The following is an 18,972-nucleotide window of genomic DNA, read 5'->3' on the forward strand; positions in this document are numbered from 1 at the left end:
GGGGCCGGGTCACCCCTCTGCACCCCAGCCGCGGGGGCCTGCCTGGGAGGGCCGCACCCGATTGCTGTGGCGACCACCAGCCAGGGTTTTCGGCGGAGAGCAGGGGCTCAAGTTTCCTGACCCTTTGTCCCTGCAGGGGACGCGCGCTCCTGAGCGACCGCGTGGCCGGCCAGTGATCACTGGGTCTGGTTGGTCAGCACTCAAGGATTAAGGGCTCGAAGCTCGTAGGGAGATTTCAGAGAGGGCGCCTGCTGCCCCCTGAGCGTCGAGCCTGGGGCCTCGCCTAGGCAGCGCCTGCCTGCGGCTTCCCGGCGTCCGCGCACCCCTGTCCTCTGTGTGCGCGACGGCGCGCGGCGGACCCGGGACCGCAGCGGCGCACCTGAGGTCTGCGGCCTCGGATTTGTTCCAAAGTGGAGAATGAATGGGAAGGCCAGATCTTGTGAACTTTAAAAGGCCTTCTATTTCCCATACTAAGAAAAAGCAGGAGTTGCCTTGGCCTCGGGCCAGACGCAGGGCAACAACTAAGGTGGTCATTTACGCACGTGGGTCATTTCGGTTGGAAATGCGCAGCAGCCAGTGTGGCGTCTGCGGAGGCAGGTGTAAACCTGTGCCAGTGACTCACCCACTAGCAGGTGGCCTTGGCTTTCCAAAGAAAACACTTCCTGGGGTTTCCAGGCTAATACAATTTCCTCTCCTTTAATGCTTTCAACAAAGGCAAATTTTGAATTGTACCATTATTTTTAAAACACTTTAAAATCTGTTGCATAAATAGGAAATAAGGGAACATCAAGATCCCTCATGCTTTCTACCTCCTCCAATTGCATTTGATAGTTTGATATGTATCCTCCGGTGTGTTTTCTATGCATGTTTATTTCATGTTTGGCATAATTGGGGTGATGCCTGGTATAAAGTCTGCCTTTTTTCACTTAACCCATTAGCGTGAATTTACTCCACATTTAAAAAAATATTTTTATTAGTTATAGGTGGACACAATGCCTTTATTTTACTTATTTTTTATGTGGTGCTGGAATTGAACCCAGTGCCTCACACATGCTAGACAAGTGCTCTACCACTGAGCCACAACCCCAGCCCAAATCTTCTCCAATTTTTTAAAAGAGATTTTTTTTTACATCACGATTCTTAAAGGCTACATAAATGTACAAATAAATATCTAACAAATTTTCTTTTTTTTTAATATCCTTTATAGATTCATGTCTTATTTCAAAATTCTAGAAGTAGGGAAATGATGAGTCAAAAACAAGGCATATTTTTAAAGAGTTTTCTAAATTAACAGGAAAATTTATGAGTTTTTCCTGAAAAGTGGCTATTTTTTTTCTACAGCCTTGACAACACTGGAGATTTTTTTCAAATTTAGTTTAAAATGATTATTTCTCATTGTATTGATTTGTGTTTCTTAGATTTCTAATTAGCTGGATTGTTTTGGGTTTGGTTTTGTTTTTGAGACTGAGCCTGGCTGTGTTGCCTAGGTTGATCTTGGAACTCCTTGGTAGAAGTGATCTCTCACCTCAGCCCCCCAAGTTCTGGAATTACAGGTGGGTGCTACCACCCCAGCCTCTGGATTGTTTTCACATGGTTATTTATTGCCAGTTTGTGTTGTATCTTTTGTGAATTTTTGTCCCTTTGCTCTCTTTTTTTCTGTTTGTTCATTTTAAAATTTGGAAAGTTTGGGGCTGGGGATGTAGCTCTGTGATGGGGCACTTGCTTGCATAGGCAAGGTACTGGGTTTGATCCTTAGCACTGCACAAAAAAGTAGAAAGAAGAAAAAAAAAAGCAAGCTGAGGGCGGGGGGATGCAGCTCAGTTGTTAGAGCACCTGCCTCACAAGCACATGCCCTGGGTTCAATCCCCAGCACCACCAAAAAAAAAAGGAAAAAAGTAAGCTGAGAAGTGGATTTCACTGTTTGGGGGATTGTGCATAAAGTGCAAGTATTAACTACTGTCTTGCAAATGTGTGTTCTCAAACTGTACTTGAACATCCCTCCACCTCCCACCCAGAGTGCCTCCCTTCCTCCTGCTAGGCAAGCATTCTACCATTGGCCCAGGTCACTGAAGCCAGAATTAAAAGAAGCAGTCAATATAGATAGGTAAATTTGGGCTGGGGATTTGGCTCAAGCTGTAGCGCGCTCGCCTGGCGTGCATGCGGCCTGGGTTGGATCCATACAAACAAAGATGTTGTGTCCGCTGAAAACTAAAAAATAAATATTAAAAGTTCTCTCTCTCTCTTAAAAAAAAATCTGTATCTATATCTATATCTATAGATATAGATATATAGATAGATAAATCAGGTCAGATCAAGGAGGCCAATTTGGGTCTGGGAAGTTGGAGAGGGATTGAAATACTACTGTCTTCAGAGAGTTAAAAGTTGTTAATTACACCCTCTTCCTGCCCAGATCTCTCCACCTTGGCCTCTCCAGCCCATCTGCTTCTCACCTTTTGGCCATCCCACTGAACATCTCCTGGGCCTAGTCACATATGCAGGAAGGATAGAAATAAGGGAAAGAGAGCAGGAGAACAAAGGAAGCCTAGGACATATTTTAAAAGGCAGAATGCCCGGCAGGGTGGTGCACATCCCAGTGGCTGGGGAGGCTGAGAAGGGGGATGGCAAATTCAAAGCCAGCCTCAGCAAAAATCGAGGCCCTAAGCAACTCAGTGAGACCCTGTCTCTAAATAAAATACAAAATAGGGCTGGGGATGTGGCTTAGTAGTTGAGTGCCCCTGAGTTCAATCCCCAGTACCATCACACACTCATCCCACAGCCTAAATAAGTAAATAAGCAGGGCAGAAGGCACTCACTTCCCGGGAAACCAGGATACCAGCTATGGCCCCTTTCTCCCTCCCAGGAGAAGTCTGTTACCCCTTTTTAAACAAACCCTGCTTTATATTTTGTTTATTTTGTTTTTGGTGCTGGGGATCGAACCCCAGAACCTTATGCATGCAAGGTAAGCACTCTACCAACTGAGCTATATCCCCAGCCCAAACCCTGCTTTGTATGCTTGCTTCCACGAGCTTCAACATGTGAGGAAGAAGAACGGGTAACCAGCAGTTTCATCCCCAGCCTTGATTTTTTTAATTTCTGAAGAACGGTTCGTTTTTATGTGCTAAAACCTATCAGTCTTTATGATTTCTCCCTTTAGATTTCTGTTGAGAAGCCACACCCATCCCCAAATTACATTCTAGTTGTAGTCATTCTCTCTCCACGTACAGATTCTGTATTTTGTAAAAAATATTTTTAGTTGTAGATGGACACAATACCTTCATTTTGTTTATTTAGTTTTTTTATGTGGTGCTGGGGTCGCGAACCCAGTGCCTCATGTATGCTAGGCAAGCACTCCACCACTGAGCTACAACCCCAGCCCTTGTTTTGTTTTTTGTGTCCATACTGGGAATTAAACCCAGGGTGCTTTACCACTGCACTACATCCCCAGTCCTTTTAAAAATTGTTGTTTTGTTTTGAGACAGGGTCTTGCTTAGTCCCCCACGCTGCCCTAGAACTTGCAGTCCTCCTGTCCAGAAGTCTTCAGAACAGCTGGATCACAGACCTGGGCCGCTGCACCTGGGTTTTTTGTTTTAATTATTTATTCAAAACTTCTCGGCTGGGGGCTGGGGATGTGGCTCAAGCGGTAGCACGCTCGCCTGGCCTGCGTGCGGCCTGGGTTCGATCCTCAGCACCACATACAAACGAAGATGTTGTGTCCGCCAAATACTAAAAAAAATAAAATAAATATTAAAAAAAAAAAAAAAAACTTCTCGGCTGGACCCACTCACTTTTTTTCCAAATGAACTTTAGAATTTCTTGTCAATATTTTAAAGACCCTGCTAGCATTTGGAGAGAATGAAGATTCGAGTCTCTCCATGTATTTGAGTATGATCTTACCTCTGATAGTCAATTGTTTATTTGTAGATAAAATGCATGACTTTTGGGCTGGGGTTGTGGCTCAGCGGTAGAGCTCTTGCCTCGAATGTGCAGACCCTGGGTTCGATCTTCAGTACCACATAAAAATAAATTAATTAAATAAAGGTATTGTGTCCAACTACAACTTAAAAATAAATATTTAAAAAAATGCATGACTTTTATACTTCCCATGAAATAAAATTCACAAATATGAAAAAAATCTCTGCCAGATTATGTGGTTTGGGGGTTCAGAAAATATGGTCACAGTATATTGTGGAACAAATGTCTGGTTTGGTGGTTACAGAAGAATGGTTTTCCTTCCAACAATACAATAAGTAGACCTTCTGGTTTTTACCTAAATGGCTGTAATAATACTTAATAATTAGGGAGTCTTTATTTTGTGTCAGGCATGGTGATAAATACTTCACACACCTGTCTCATCTGATCCTCTCAATAACCCTACAAAACATTCTTTTCTGATCCTCATTCTACAAATGAAACAACTGCAGAGCGCAGGGCACATGCCTGTAATCCCAGCTGGGGAGGCTGAGGCAAGAGGATCTTGAGTTCAAAGCCAGCCTCAGCAACTTAGCAAATCCCTAAGCAACTCAGCAAGACCCTGTCTCTAAATAAATATAAAAAAGAGCTGGGGATGTGGCTCAGTGGTTAAGTGCCCCTGGGTTCAATCCCTGGTACCAAAAAAAAAAAAAAAAAAAAAAAAGAAAGAAAGAAAGAAACAACAAAGACCCAGAGATGTTATAGAATTTGCCCAAGGCCAAACAGCAGATAGTAGCTAGTTGGAACCTAAACAATGCCACTCAGCGCACTCTTTATTTTGGGGGGATGGAGATTGAACTCAGGGGCACTCGACCACTGAGCTACATCCCCAATCCTATTTTGTCTTTTATTTAGAGAAAGGGTCTCACTGAGTTGCTTAGTGCCTTGCTTTTGCTGAGGCTGGCTTTGAACCTGTGATCCTCCTGCCTCAGCCTCCTGAACTGCTGTGATTACAGGTATGCACCATTGTACCTGGCTCAGCCTCACTCTTAACCATCATACTTGTACGTATGGAAAAGGTACCAAGTGCTGGGCCAGCACCAAGTAAATGTGAAATGCCTGTGGTTAATGAGAGAGTGTGTGCACCAGTGCCACTTGGTCATTACAGGTCTACTTGATTCCTACATTCCTGCAAGAGTCCCAAGACAGAATTCCTTCATGGACTTCTCATCTGCAGAAAGGTTCTTAACTTAGACAGGGCCCGTGTTACTCCTCCTTCCAGCTCCCCTGAGGAGAAATGTCTTTTGCCCAGTCAGGAGTTCACACCCTGCTGTAGCTCCTTTTTCCAGCTCCACAAGGAGAAGAGGAACAGCAAGGGAGCTGTGGAGGGATTCCTCAGCCTTTATGTCAGCCAGAACTTTAAGGCCTTGGTATTTGGACTTTTGCCCTTCAAAATGTCCTCTCAACAGAGGGATGGTCCGGCAACCTGCCAAATGGCCAAGCCCAAAGCCCGGGGGATTGTCCCAGATTTTGATATGCCTGCTGGAGAAAGATGGGGCTGCTCAGAGGTGCACAGCCCTCTGGACAGCAAAAAGTAAAAGGGCCCTGGGAGGATCCCTCTTGTCCTGCAGAGCCTGGTCCCTCTATTGGGTTAGATGGCTAAATAGGTGGGGCATGTGAGGGGCCGCAGAAGATGTCTCCAAAACACTCTTTGAAGACAACTTGGATTGTTTGTTTAGAAGCCGCCCTGTCTCAGAAGTGGGGAACACAGCACCTCTTGCAGATGTTCAGCCTCAGACCTCCGCATGGGACTCACTCATGCATCCAGCAAATATTTAATCAGTGCCCACCATCTGCCATGAAGCCAGGTTGTGACCCAGACAGAAATGGTTCATGCTATTTTACCACAATGAGAAAGGACACTGAGATGCTTTTAACTCTGGTTTAACATTGGAAATATCCTCTTGGGTTAGTACTTAATACAAAATAAAACCAAACGCTTGTTGGTGGTTTTTGAATGGTTAGTTGTTGCAAAGGTAGAGGAGACCAGGGATCAGGAGAGCAGACAGGGAATCGTCCTCTAACAGCTTACTGTAGTGATTCCTGTTAATTCCTGCCTCTGAGCATCCCTAAGGCAGACAGCAAGGCCCTCACATCCCACAGACAGGTCAAGAGGAGGCAGAAAGCACATCTGTCACTGACCTCATGGAGGACAAACATGCCACACTTAAAAATCCGGCATCTTTGAGTATTCCCAGCTAAAGGACAGCTCAAGAAAGCAGTAGGGGAGACCAGAATATGTCACACTGAAACGAGAAGGATCCTTTAGCTAAGGGCAATTAAGAAGTAAATGCTGGTCTGGGGCTGTTGCTCAGTCATAGAGTGCTCCCCTAGCACATGTGAGACACTGGGTTCAATCCTCAGCACCACCTAAAAATAAATAAATAAAATAAATACATTGTGTCCATCTACAACTGAAAATATATTTAAAAAAAAAAAAGTAAGCTGGGTACTGTGGCGTACGTCCCAGTGGCTCAGGAGGCTGAGACAGGAGGATGGCGAGTTCAAAGCCAGCCTCAGCAAAAAGCGAAGCACTAAGCAACTCAGTGAGACCTTGTCTCTAAATAAAATACAAAATAGGGCTAAGGATATGGCTCAGTGGTCGAGTGCCCCTGAGTTCAATCCCTGGTACCAAAAAAAAAAAAGTAAATGTAAGCTGGGCATGGTGGCACACACCTGTAATCTCAGTGGCTCTCGGGAGGCTGAGGCAGGAGGATCACAAGTTGGAGCGCAGCCTCAGAAACTCAGCAAGACCCTATCTCAAAATAAAAAAGGACTGGGGGTGTGGTTCAGTGGTTAAGCACCCCTGGCTTCACTTCAATCCTCAGTACCATACTATATATATATAAAATTATATGTTTTATTTATATATAATATATATGTATATGTATTTTTTAAGAAATAGATGCAAAAGTCTCTCTGTTCATTTGACTCAAACAGGACAATCATTTACAAAGACAAAAGCTGCCCACCTCCCCACCAGGGAGAATAGGTTAGCCATTTAAGACAGCTTTCGACCCTCCTGGCCTGGGGACAGTACCAAAGGAACTTTTGCCGACTAACCCACTTTTGTCTGCGGGTGAACTTGCCTTCACACAGGTTATCAGCCCTGAAGACCCAAGTCCTTTTCTTTTGTCTTGTAACTTCTCTGAAAAGTCATTGTTCTTGGTTAAGGATGCTGGATCCGCTGGAATTCAAAGCCACCTCTTTGAGAATGACTCATTTCTAGGTGTCTTCCATGCACATGTGAAATAAATGCACTAATAAACTTGAATCTGTCAAGCACAAGCCTGTAATCCTAGCAACTTTGGAGGCTGTTAGGAGGATGGCAAGTTTCAGCAATTTAGCAAGGCCCCAGCAACTTAGTGAGACTCTGTCTCAAAAAATAAAAAGAGCTGGGGATGTCACTCAGTTGTAAAGCACCTCTGGCTTCAGTCCCCAGCACCTAAGTAAATAAATAAATAAGTACTTGAGTCTGTCCTTCTCTAGATTGTTACAGGGGTCTGTTCTAACTTAGAACCTGTTGGGGTTGAGAAAAAATTCCCATAGTCACCTTGGCACAATGAAGTAGGCCCCTACTATGACCTTCTAGAGTGTGTTCCCTCTAAAACTCAGGTTGAAATTTGCTCACTATGGTAGTGGTATAGGGAGGTGGAGCATATAACAGGTGATTAGGGCAATAAGAGGAAATAGTATGAGGCCCTCACCAGATATGGCTACCAGATCAAGCGTATGCCTGTAATCCCCATGGTTTGGAAGGTTGAAGCAGGAGGATCTCAAGTTCAAAGCCAGCCTCAGCAAAAGTGAGAACTAAGCAACTCAGTGAGACCCTGCCTCTAAATATTGTACAAAAATGGGCTGAAGATGTGGCTCAGTGGTTGAGTGCCCCTGAGTTCAATCCCCAGTACCCCCCGCCAATCAACCTCTTTCTGCTATCAATTTTCCTAGTCCCAGGCATTTTGTTATAGCAATAGAGAACAGACTAAGCTCCTAACTTTCCAAGGTTGTGTGAAAATTCTTAAGGAAAAGATCAAAGTGCTCCTAGTTCTGCAGTTCTTAAAATAGCTTTGAATGCATGAGAACACGCATAATGCATGGCAAGGACAAATGCTGAAAGAGAAGCCCTGGGTTGAGATCAAATGTCAATCTTCACAACTCAGTGGCACATGTCACCCTTCCATTGCATATCTAGTTCCCAGAGCCTATCTTTTGCTTAAAAAAAAAAAAAAATTGATCAGAAAGGTACCAGGTAGAGAGCTCAGGTTTCCTGCGGAGGAGACTGGTATGTAGGTACCTGGAGCTGTGAAGCACTCCTGCTCAGTCTCCTGCTGTCTGCAGCTGCCACGTGGTCAACAGCAGCCTCTAGCAACTGGCCTTCTACAGCAGCTGCCTCCAGTCTCCCTGCCTCCTCTCTGACCCAAAGAGGCCAACAGTCTTCACTTAATTAATTTGATCCTTCAATTGGGATTGAACCCACAGGTGCTTTACCACTGAACCACATCTCCAGGCCTTTCTTGGTTTTTTTTTTTTTTTAAATTGGAGACAGTCTCATTAAATTCCTGAGGGTTTCACTACACTGACCTTGAACTTGTAATCCTCCTACCTCAGCTGCCAGAGTCGCTGAGATCACAGGCATGTGCCACGTACCCAGTCATTTTGATCCTTTTAAATATGAATTGGATTGGATGGCTCTCCTGGTTGGAGGATTTCAATGGCTCCCATGACATTTTAAATAGTATCCAAATGGCTTCCAGGACTTGTAAAGTCTCCATGACTAACTGGCCTCTCTAACTCCATCCAGGTCACCCTTGATCCTTGCTGGACACGGCCCCAGCCACTGTGGGGTGATCTCCCTCCAGGTCTTCTGGTCTTCACTGGCCCTGGATTCAGATTGTGGCTCAGTCTCCTCTCCTCACAGTGTCTCCCCGTCTCCTGGAGCTGCTGTGACAAGTCACCACCAACTGGGAAGCTTAACATTTATCCTCTTATAGATCTGGAGCTCAGAGTCCACAGTCAATTTCATTGGGCAAAAAGGAAGGATTCTGTTGGACCCTGCTCCCTCCAGAGGCTGTGGGGACAGTCCTTTTCCTTGCCTTCTTGCTTCTACAACTGCATCCGCATGCCTCCATAGCCCCATGTATGCACCACAGCCTGGCACCCAATAGCTGCAAATTCACGCCCCCTTAGCTGCCACCCCATACAACCTCCTGCCCTATAGCCACGTCCTTGGTCCTTGTGGCCCTTAGCTTATGGCCCTTCCTCCATGTGCAAAGCCAGCATCTAGCGCCCCCCTGTTGCCACTCTGATCTCTGCTGTCCTCAAACCTCCCTCTGTCTGCTCTCACAGACAAACAGGATTACACTCAGGGCTCACCCAGATAATTCAGGATAATTGTAAGGGCAAATACAAGCTAAAAAATAAGAAAGGCAAGTTTTGATTTTCCCTGGTGAAAAAAGGACTCTCTTAGCTCTACCCCTTTTGGCTAAAGCATCTACTTTAGAAAACTTAAAATCCACATGATTATGAAATCTTCTCTGTCCATTTAAGTAATACATAAGAAAAAAAATTTAAGCTAAATAAGCCTTTGGCTGCATTAACGGAGGTCCTTCTTGAGGACTAGGAGCCATCTCTTTGAGATGAAATCATCAAGGAAGGTAGAACTGAACCTCCCAGGTCACAGGGAAAGGGGAGCTGAACTTCAGCAGGTGCAGGCCTCTAAATTGCAAATCTATGTCTTGTCATAAAGACACCAGCAGACTGGGCACAGAGATGCACTCCTTCAATCTCAATGACTCCAGAGGCTGAAGCAGGAGGATATAAAGTTCTAGGTCGGTCTGGGCAACGAAGCAAGACCCTATCTCAAAATAAAAAATAAAATGGGGTGGGTAGAGCACCTCTGGATTCAATCCCTTACCCCACCACCACACACACACACACACACACACACAAAAAAACTATGAGCACCACACCATCTTCTCTTGAAGGTATTCATGCAGCTCTTAGGCCGTCAGTCAAAAGTTAGAAGGTGGACTTGGGCAGGATTCTAGAAACTTCCCTGGGACTCCCAGTAAAACTGAAGGGCAAGAGTAGTGCGCCACCTTCTCCTCTGAGAGGACCCACTCTCTCCCTTGAGTGGCCCCTTTCCCCTCCTTCTAATAAACTAATGCCTGTTTCTCTGAGCGGTATGTCAGAAATCTTTCTGACTCAATCTCAAGAATCAGAGTTCAAAGGCGGGGGGGGGGGTGCTCTGAACTGCCTCAGTTTCCTGGAAGGCCCCAACCCTGGAGCAGCAACACGTTTTTTGTTTTGGTACCAGGGATTGAACCCAGGGGTGCTTAACCACTGAACCACATCTCCAGCCCTTTTTATTTTTTATTTTGAGACAGCGCCTTGCTAAATTGCTGAGGCTGGCTTGAACTTGCGATTCCCCTGTCTCAGCCTCCTAAACTGCTGGGATTATGCCCAGCTAGTAACACGTTTGCATAGAGGAAGATTCAAATCGGTACATGCATGAGTGAGGCAAAAATCAGGAACTTGGATGAAATGTTGAACTCTAAGTTTCCTCCTTGAAGGGCTCTGATTTTAGGTGTCAGGACCTTACTTAACATGTTGTTTTGTCTGGAACATTATTCTAGCTAGACTAACTGGACCCTCATCACCAAATCTGTCACAACCCTCAGTTATCCTGGCAACTAAAACACCATGATTCTCACAAAGAAAGCTTGCTGAGAGCTATTCAAAGGGCAATAAACTAATTAAGGGGGCAGAAAATTGAGATAAAAACAGGGGGCATTGGGCTGGGGATGTGGCTCAAGTGGTAGCTCGCTCGCCTAGCATGCATGTGGCCCAGGTTCGATCCTCAGCACCACATACAAACAAAGATGTTGTATGAAAACTAAAAAATAAATATTAAAAAAAACAAAACAAAACAGGGGGCATCAATTTCTCCGGTAAGCAACACAGCATCTCTTTGAGGCAGTCCATGCATTTCCTATGCTGTCAGCCAAAAGTCAAAAGGTATCCAGGGGCAGTGGGGTATGCCTGTAATCCCAGCAGCCTGGAAGGTTGGGGGCAGGAGGATCTCAAGTTCAAAGCCAGCCTCAGGAACGTAGCAAGACCCTAAGCAACTTAATGAGACACTGTCTCAAAATAAAAAATAAAAAGGACTTGGGTGTAGCTCAGTAATTAAGCACTGCTGAGTCCAATTCCCATTATCCCTCCCCCCAAAAAAGTCAGAAGGTGGATTGGCAGGACTCTGGAAGCTTCCCTGGGACTTCGATACAATTGAAGAGCAGGAGCCCACCCTTCTCCTCCCTGAGAGAACCCACTCTCCCTTTAGAGTGTCTCCCTTCTCCCTTTCTTATCCCTTCTCATAAACTCGTGCCTTTTACTCTGAGTGTCATATCTGAAATCCTTCTAGAAGGAGGGTCTCCACACTGCCTCACTTTCACAGCAGGCTTCTGCCTTGTAAAAAAAAAAAAAAAAAAAAAAAAAGTTCCACCTATCATTACAGTACCATGTCTCTTTTCACTGGGATCTGGTTATAGTCTCCTCCATTTAATTCACAAAATGGATTTAGAAGCCAGTGTGTACCCATTCTTGGTTTAACATTACTGAAAGCCAAGTTTGTCTTGGAAATGCTAAACGGAATTTCTGCAGAGTCTTTGAGTTATAGCAGAAGCAGGTGCACTGTGGACTGTTTTGTTTCCTGTGGGTGGCAGGTGCTTATGAACACCATCTGTACTCATTTACCAAACAACTAAAACCTCCAACTGTAGCTCATTCCTGCCCAGACTCTCCTCTAGTAGAACCATTTTGGTGACTTGAAAGAATTGGTGTCACCCTAGATTCACTCTGTGCCCTCTGGATTTGCTTCTAAGACCAAATCCGGGTCACAGTCAAGTTGGCCAGGAAATCTACATTGTCCTTATAAACAGTTGCCTTCACTTACTTTTTTCCCCCAGTACTGGGGATGGGACACAGGGGTGCCCTGCCACTCAGCCACATTCCCAAGCCCCCTCATTATTATTTTATTTTGAAACAGGTTGTCACTAAATTGTACACGCTGACCTTGAACTTGCAATCCTCCTGCACCAGCTTTTTGAGTCACTGGGATTACAGGCACAGGCCACAGGGCTTGGCTTTGCCTTCACTTTGTTAAGAAAGGAGAAGAGAATGTCTTCTCAGTAGGACTTAAGAAGGCATTAATAACAATTACAACATGGGCTGGGGATGTGGCTCAAGTGGTAGCGTGCTTGCCTGGCATGCCTGGGGCCCAGGTTCGACCCTCAGCACCACATACAAACAAAGATGTTGTGTCCGCTGAAATATAAAAAATAAATATTAAAAATTCTCTCTCTATGGGGCTGGGGATGTGGCTCAAGCGGTAGCGCGCTCTCCTGGCATGCGTGCGGCCCGGGTTCGATCCTCAGCACCACATACAAACAAAGATGTTGTGTCCACCGAAAACTAAAAAATAAATATTAAAAAAAAAAAATTCTCTCTCTTTAAAAAAAAACAATTACAACAATATGACATTTAGCAACTACACAATAACATTCTATTAAATTACTACATTCAGGAGGCTCAAGTGATTGTCTGGCAGTATATAAACTTCTGGGTTTGATCTCCAGCATTATAATAAATAGTAATTAAACAAATAATATACTAAGGTTAATTTTAAATTAACATATCAAATTCATGCATTTTATTTATTTTATGACAGTATATTTAGTAATATAATAAAAATTATTTTTAAAAGATTTCACTTAAAAAGCATTTAATTTCGCAGCATCTAGACTGCCCTCAGCGACTCTTGCTAGCCAATGCTGCTCTAATGCCTCCGCTCCTTACTGGGTGATAGTTCTAACAAATATATGTGGCATGTGAAACGAGACACCAAATCAGAAAGATTTGTGGCCAGAATGCCGTTAAGAGGGAAGTTCTTAGGGTTAAATCACAAATCAATAAGTGACGATAGGCTGCCCCAAGTATGTAAGGAAATAATCCCACAACCTGGTTTTTTTGAAAAACTACAGAACTCCCTAGAGTGAAGGACTTGGTTGGTGCTCAGCATCGCCACCTGGTGGTAGTTCCTTGACAAGATCGCATGGGCTCAGGCGGGGATCTACAAGCATTCCACTAGGTACCAGCAAGCAGACCACTTTGATTTACAGGAGTATTTTCCGCTCATAACGCTGACTTTTATTGTTTTTGTTTTGTTTTGATGGTGCTGGGGATTGAATCCAAGGCCTTGTGCATGCAAGGCAAGCACTCTACTGACTGAGCTATTTCCCCAGTCCCCTTTTATTATGTTTTAATGGTGCAAACTCATTTTGTAAGTTTGTTGAATTTTTTAGTGTAATTGCATGTTTTAAAATGTTAATGTGTGTGTTGTGTTGTTATATTCATGTTAAGGTACATTCACTTGGTAAGATCTGAATTTCATTTCCTGTCGCATTCAAATACTAAACATTGCTACAGCTGTAGCTCAGCCGCAGAATCATTGCCAGTTTGCAGTAGGCCGGGGTTCAATCCCTCCCACCCCCACTCATCCCACCACCCCCCCCCGACCCCCGCATTGCAAAATAGAAAATAGAAAGAAAAAAATACTGGATTTCTCATTTGTGTGTGTATAAATGAGAAGATCCAGATGACTAATTTCAATGAGGTAATTTCTAACTTTTAACAGTGCAACTCTTGTTTCCAAAGCACCTCTGATTATCATGTCACACACACAGAAAAACGACTTTTCAAATGGGGCTGAGTGCAAGGCACCAAAGTTTAGGGAGGGATTTCTTTTGTGTGGTGGGGCACCCAGGAGAAAGAGTAATAGTTTGTCTGTTTAAGTTACTCACCGACTGGTTACACATGGTTCAATACACACATGTATTCATCCTTACTCCCTCCTGAAGCCCCATTAAAATTACCATAAAAGGAAGAAAATGGTATCAATCCACAAAGAGAAGGTGGTGAGCAAGGAACAGGGTGACTAAGCAAAGGCCGAGTTCCTGCAGTGGGAGGAGGGGGTCTGCAGCAAGCAGGAGAATTCCATCCACTGAACTCCCGCTGTAGGATGGTAGGCATGCCCCGCGCCCCGCCCCCCCTGCAGGAGACCTGGGCTTTCCTCTGCAAAAATAGAATCAGGCAGGACAAAAAGCCCAAAGGAAACCCTGGGTGAAGCCAAAGTCCCCAAGCCCCCAGAGCTCAGCCCCCAGCGCTACTTGGCTCCAAATAACCCAGCTGTGGCAAAAGCTCAGAGGATTCTCCTTTGGGTAACAGTATTGGCCCAAAGAAAAGACAAATAAATCATGCTGATATTTGGAACATTCAAACAAACAGAACCAAACAATGGGCTTATTACTCATCACTCTGTAACTGGCCCACCAGTGGGCAAAACCCCATCTCCCAGGAAGCTCTCTCAGGCATTCGGGGAATGTGGTGTTCAAAGTGAAAAACCAAAGCCACATGCAAAATAAGGAGCATAATGGAGCTTTTATTCATTATTTTTTTTTCCAGGACTCAGGACAGAGCCCAGGGGCATTTAACCACTGAGCCACATCCTCAGTCCTTTTTATTTTTTATTTTGAGAGGGGGTCTTGCTAAGTTGCTCAGAGCTTTACTAAATTGCTGAGGCTGACTTTGAACCTGTGATCTTCCTGCCTCAGCCTCCCCAGCCTCTGTGGCATGTGCCACTCTGCCCAGCAAGAAATCAGTCTCCAAGTTCAACTCCGATTGAGAATTTCAGAGAAAAAAATGGACAGGAGACTGGAGCTGGCAAAAACCCAGGGAAGACAATCATTCAACCTAGAATCCTTTGCCCCCTGAAGTATTTTGCTTTTTAAAATGCTAAGTGGGAAGAATTCTTTAATTTCTAGTTTTATTATTGTCTTTTTAAATAATCGAATCAATGAAATCACACTTTGTAATTAAAAGTGGAATCTCAGAAATCAGCCCCAGAAATCGTCACCATTGCTCCATCTTTACAGGACAGCTTGGTCCTTGCAGCCCCAGTTTCCCCTGCAAGCCATGGCCAAGCTCCTGGTCACCAAGCACCAGAGCCTCAGCACGCAGCATTAAGACTAACCAAGAGCCAGGCGAGTGGGGCACACCTGTAGTCCCAGCTCAGGAGGCTGAGGCAGGAGGATGGCGGGTTCAAAGCCAGCCTCAGCAATGGCGAGGCGCTAAGCAACTCAGTGAGACCCTGTCTCTAAATAAAATACAAAATAGGACTGGGGATGTGGCTCAGTGGTCATGTGCCCCCGAGTCCAAATCCTGGTACCAAAAGAAAAAAAAAAAAGGACTAACCAAGGATCATCATTTCCAGGGCAACCCACGATAGAAAATGTGTTGTGCCTACTTCTTTATATTCTGAAATATATCTTCAATAAATGGACAAAGGGAAAGGCCCTTGCCAATGCACAGAGAAAGAAAGCGGATTAAGGGAAACCAACCCTCTGGGGAACTGGAGAGTCCCAGGCTCCTCTGCAAATCCTGCAGCTTGACCTCCTCCTGCCCTTCCCCCTCCTATCTGCATTCCTCTCTTTCTCCCTCTGAGCAAAGACAAAGACAACATCCCCTCCCTCTGGCCTTCCTCTCCCCACACTGAAGCTAGAATTAAAACAGGCAGTCAGTATAGACAGGTAAGTCGAGTCAGGTCAGATCACGGAGGCCAATTTGGGTCTAGAAAGTTGGAGAGAGTGAAACGTCAATTCCTTCAGAGCCCCACCTCCACCCAAATCTAGAAAACCTGCCCCTGGTCCAACCTGTTACTAAGGTAACCTGTCCCAGAGACTGTCCCTACAGAGGTGTTAATTATGACCCCTTCCCCCTTGGCCCCTCCAGCCCATCGCTTCTCACCTTTTAGCCATCCCACCAGCCATCTCCTGGGCTTACACAGGAAGGAGAGAGATAAGGGGAAAGAGAGCAGGAGAATAAAGGAAGCCTAGGACATATAAAAAGGCAAAACACCCCCACTTCTTGGGATACCAGCTGTGGTGCCCCCTTCTCCCTCCCAGGAGAAGTCTATATTATCTCTCTTACTCATTGATTCACTTATTTTTTGGTGGTGCTGGGGATTGAACCCACGGTGTTGTGCATGTGAGGCAAGCACTCTCCAACTGAGCGACATCCCCAACCCCAATGTTACCCTTTAAAAAACCCTGCTTTATATGCTTGCCTGGGTGTGCGGTGTGCTTCTCTAATGTTCAGCCTTCAACATGTGAGGGAGCAGAACTGGTCACTGATGACTGGTGGTATCACTCCACACTCACCAGCTTTATCCCCTTCCCCTCTCTTGCTAATAAGGTCACCCCTGGTCTCCTTATGATACTGCTGCTCCCTCAAATGTTGAACATTAAAGAAGCACTCGGAGGCAAGCAGGGTTTATTTAAAAAGGGGAAACAAAGACTTCTCCTGGAAGGGAGAAGGGGGCCATAGCTGGTATCCTGATATCCAGAGATGCCAGGGGTTCTGCCCTTTTTATGTATCCTGGGCTTCCTTTGTTTTCCTGCCTTCTTCCCCTTACCTTTCTGCTTCTAGAATATGTGACTAGGCCCAGGACTGCTCAGCTGGATGGCCAAAAGGTGGGAAACAGGTGGGCTGAAGGGGGAAGGGCAGGATGGAGCTGCAAGGATACATTAACAACCTTAAAGCTCCCTGTAAGGGGGGGCAATTCCTGGGACAGGTTACCTTGGCAACAGATTGGAGCAGGGGGAGGTTCCTGATAAAAGTGGAAAAAGGGGTCATTAACATTTCAATCCCTCAAGGGACAGTCTTCAATTTGTTGGACTCATTCAAAACTGTCCTGACCCGATCTACCTATATACTGACTGCCTGTCTAATTCTGGCTTCACTTACATCCAGGGGGTTCCATCATCAGTAAACTGGATCTCTAAGCACACATTGCCCACTCTCTCTCCTCCTCAAAGCTTGCCCTGTGTGATGCTGTTAAAGGGTCTGACCTTCTAGAAACTGAGGAAGCACAAAAGCCCCCTTTAAATCCCAATTCTTGCAACAGAGTCAGAAAGATTTCAGACATGTCACTCAAGAGTTGCAAGGATAGGTTTATTAGAAGGGATGGAAAAGGGGAAAGAGGAGAGGGGACACTCTCAAGGGAGAGAGGAGGGGGACAGCATGCCCCTACTGCCCTCCAGATTTACTGGGGGGGGTGGGGTCCTCAGGGAAGTGTCCAGAGATTTCTACCCAGGTCTACCTCTTGACTTTTGACTGACAGCAGCGAGACATTAGACTTTCAAGTCCCAACTGCCATGACAATTCTAGGTCATTTTGGCCCATGCTGACTGGTTATAATTGGAACCTGTTTTTACAGATTTTATGGTGAGGGGGTTTTATCCTTACCTCCTTGAGTTCTGAGATTTGGTTTGTGTAAGCATCACAAAAATCAGGATAACCTGTATTCCTCTTATCAGCGTTATTTTGGAGCTGCATTTCCACTGCAGATAACATAGTTTGCTGAGGACTGTAACATATCCTGTGGACTTAAGCCAGGAAGGGCTGCAAACAAATTGTTTTCATAAAAGTGAAAGCATGTGGGGGTCAGCACAGTGGGCCTGGTTCATAGAATTATTCCCTTAACCTCATGTTCCCACCACTCACGTCTGTCTGTCACTTAATCAACATCAACTGCTCCTGATCTGCCATTGAGCTACACTAGCTCCTTCTCTGCCTAGTGTTATTCAGTTGGTGTTGTGCAGTGTTGGGAGGCCTCCCACCTGGAGCCCCTGCTCCAATCCCTAACTTCCCTCTCTGGTCCTGTCTCCACCTGTTTGTCCATGACAAGGCTTCCCATCTGCAGCCAGGCTCCCCGAGAGTCCCATACATTCAACCTTTGCATGCCCCATGAACACCTCCAGGCTCTCTTCCATGTCCCCATCTTCCTGGGAACCTCAAAATGTCTCTAACTTGTTCAAGGCAGAAACATGGGATCCACTCCTGCAGCCCTCTCTACCTACCCCCACATCCAACCTACCACCAACTCTGATGCTTTTAGTTCCAAAGGGTTTCTGGTTCTACTTTTCTCATCATCAAGGCCCCCTGTTTTGTCCCAGTCACTTTCATCTCTCACCTAGACAATCTCATTTGTCTCTTGTGGACTTTTCCCTCCAATCCACTCTCCAGGAAACCACTGGAGAGAACCTTTAGAAAGGTTATGGGGGGGTGGTTTAAATTTTTTTTAAAAAAATCATTTTCACATTTTAATAGACATACCTAGTATGCACAAGGCCCTGGGTTCAATCCCCAGTACTGGGGGTTTGGGGAGTAAGCCTAACATTTTAACAGAGGAATTATCCACAAGTAATGCGATTTTAGAAGTGCAAAGGTATACAGTTCTCCTTCCTCCCCTTTTCCTCAGCTTGAGACTTCTTCTCCTTATAGGCAACCATTAGAAGTTCCTTATTTGTAAGAATTTAAGAATCCAATTAGACCCAGCCAGCATGGACCAAGGTGACCTAGAATTGTCATGATACTGGAATTGTCTGATGTCATCTGGCTATCAATCAGAAGTCAAGAGATGGACCTGGGAAGGATTCTCTGGAAATTTCTCTGGGATTCCCAATAAAACTGGAGTGCAAGAGAGGTACACTGTCCCTCTCCTCTCTGAGAGGATCTATTCTCTCTCTTGAGAGTGTCCCCTTTCCCTTTTCCTATTCCTTCAAGAAACTCATGCCTATTACTCTGAAAAAAAAAAAATTCCTTGCTTTTCCTTCTAAAAATATTCCATACAAGTTGGGAGTCGTGGTACATGCTTATAACCCCAGCTACTTGGGAGTTTGTAGCAGGATAATCACAAATTCAAGGCCAGCCTGGCATTTTAGAAAGATCCTGTATCAAAATAAAAAATGAAAGGACTAGGGATGTAGCTCAGTGGTAGAACACCACTGGGTTCAATTCCCAGTAACATTTAAAAAAACAGAAAAAGAAAAAGAAAAGAAAATATTAAACTCAGGCACTGGACCACTGAGCCATATATATATATATATA

Source organism: Marmota marmota, unplaced genomic scaffold, assembly GCF_001458135.2.
Source record: "Marmota marmota marmota unplaced genomic scaffold, marMar, whole genome shotgun sequence".
In the NCBI taxonomy this organism is placed as follows: Eukaryota; Metazoa; Chordata; class Mammalia; order Rodentia; family Sciuridae; genus Marmota; species Marmota marmota.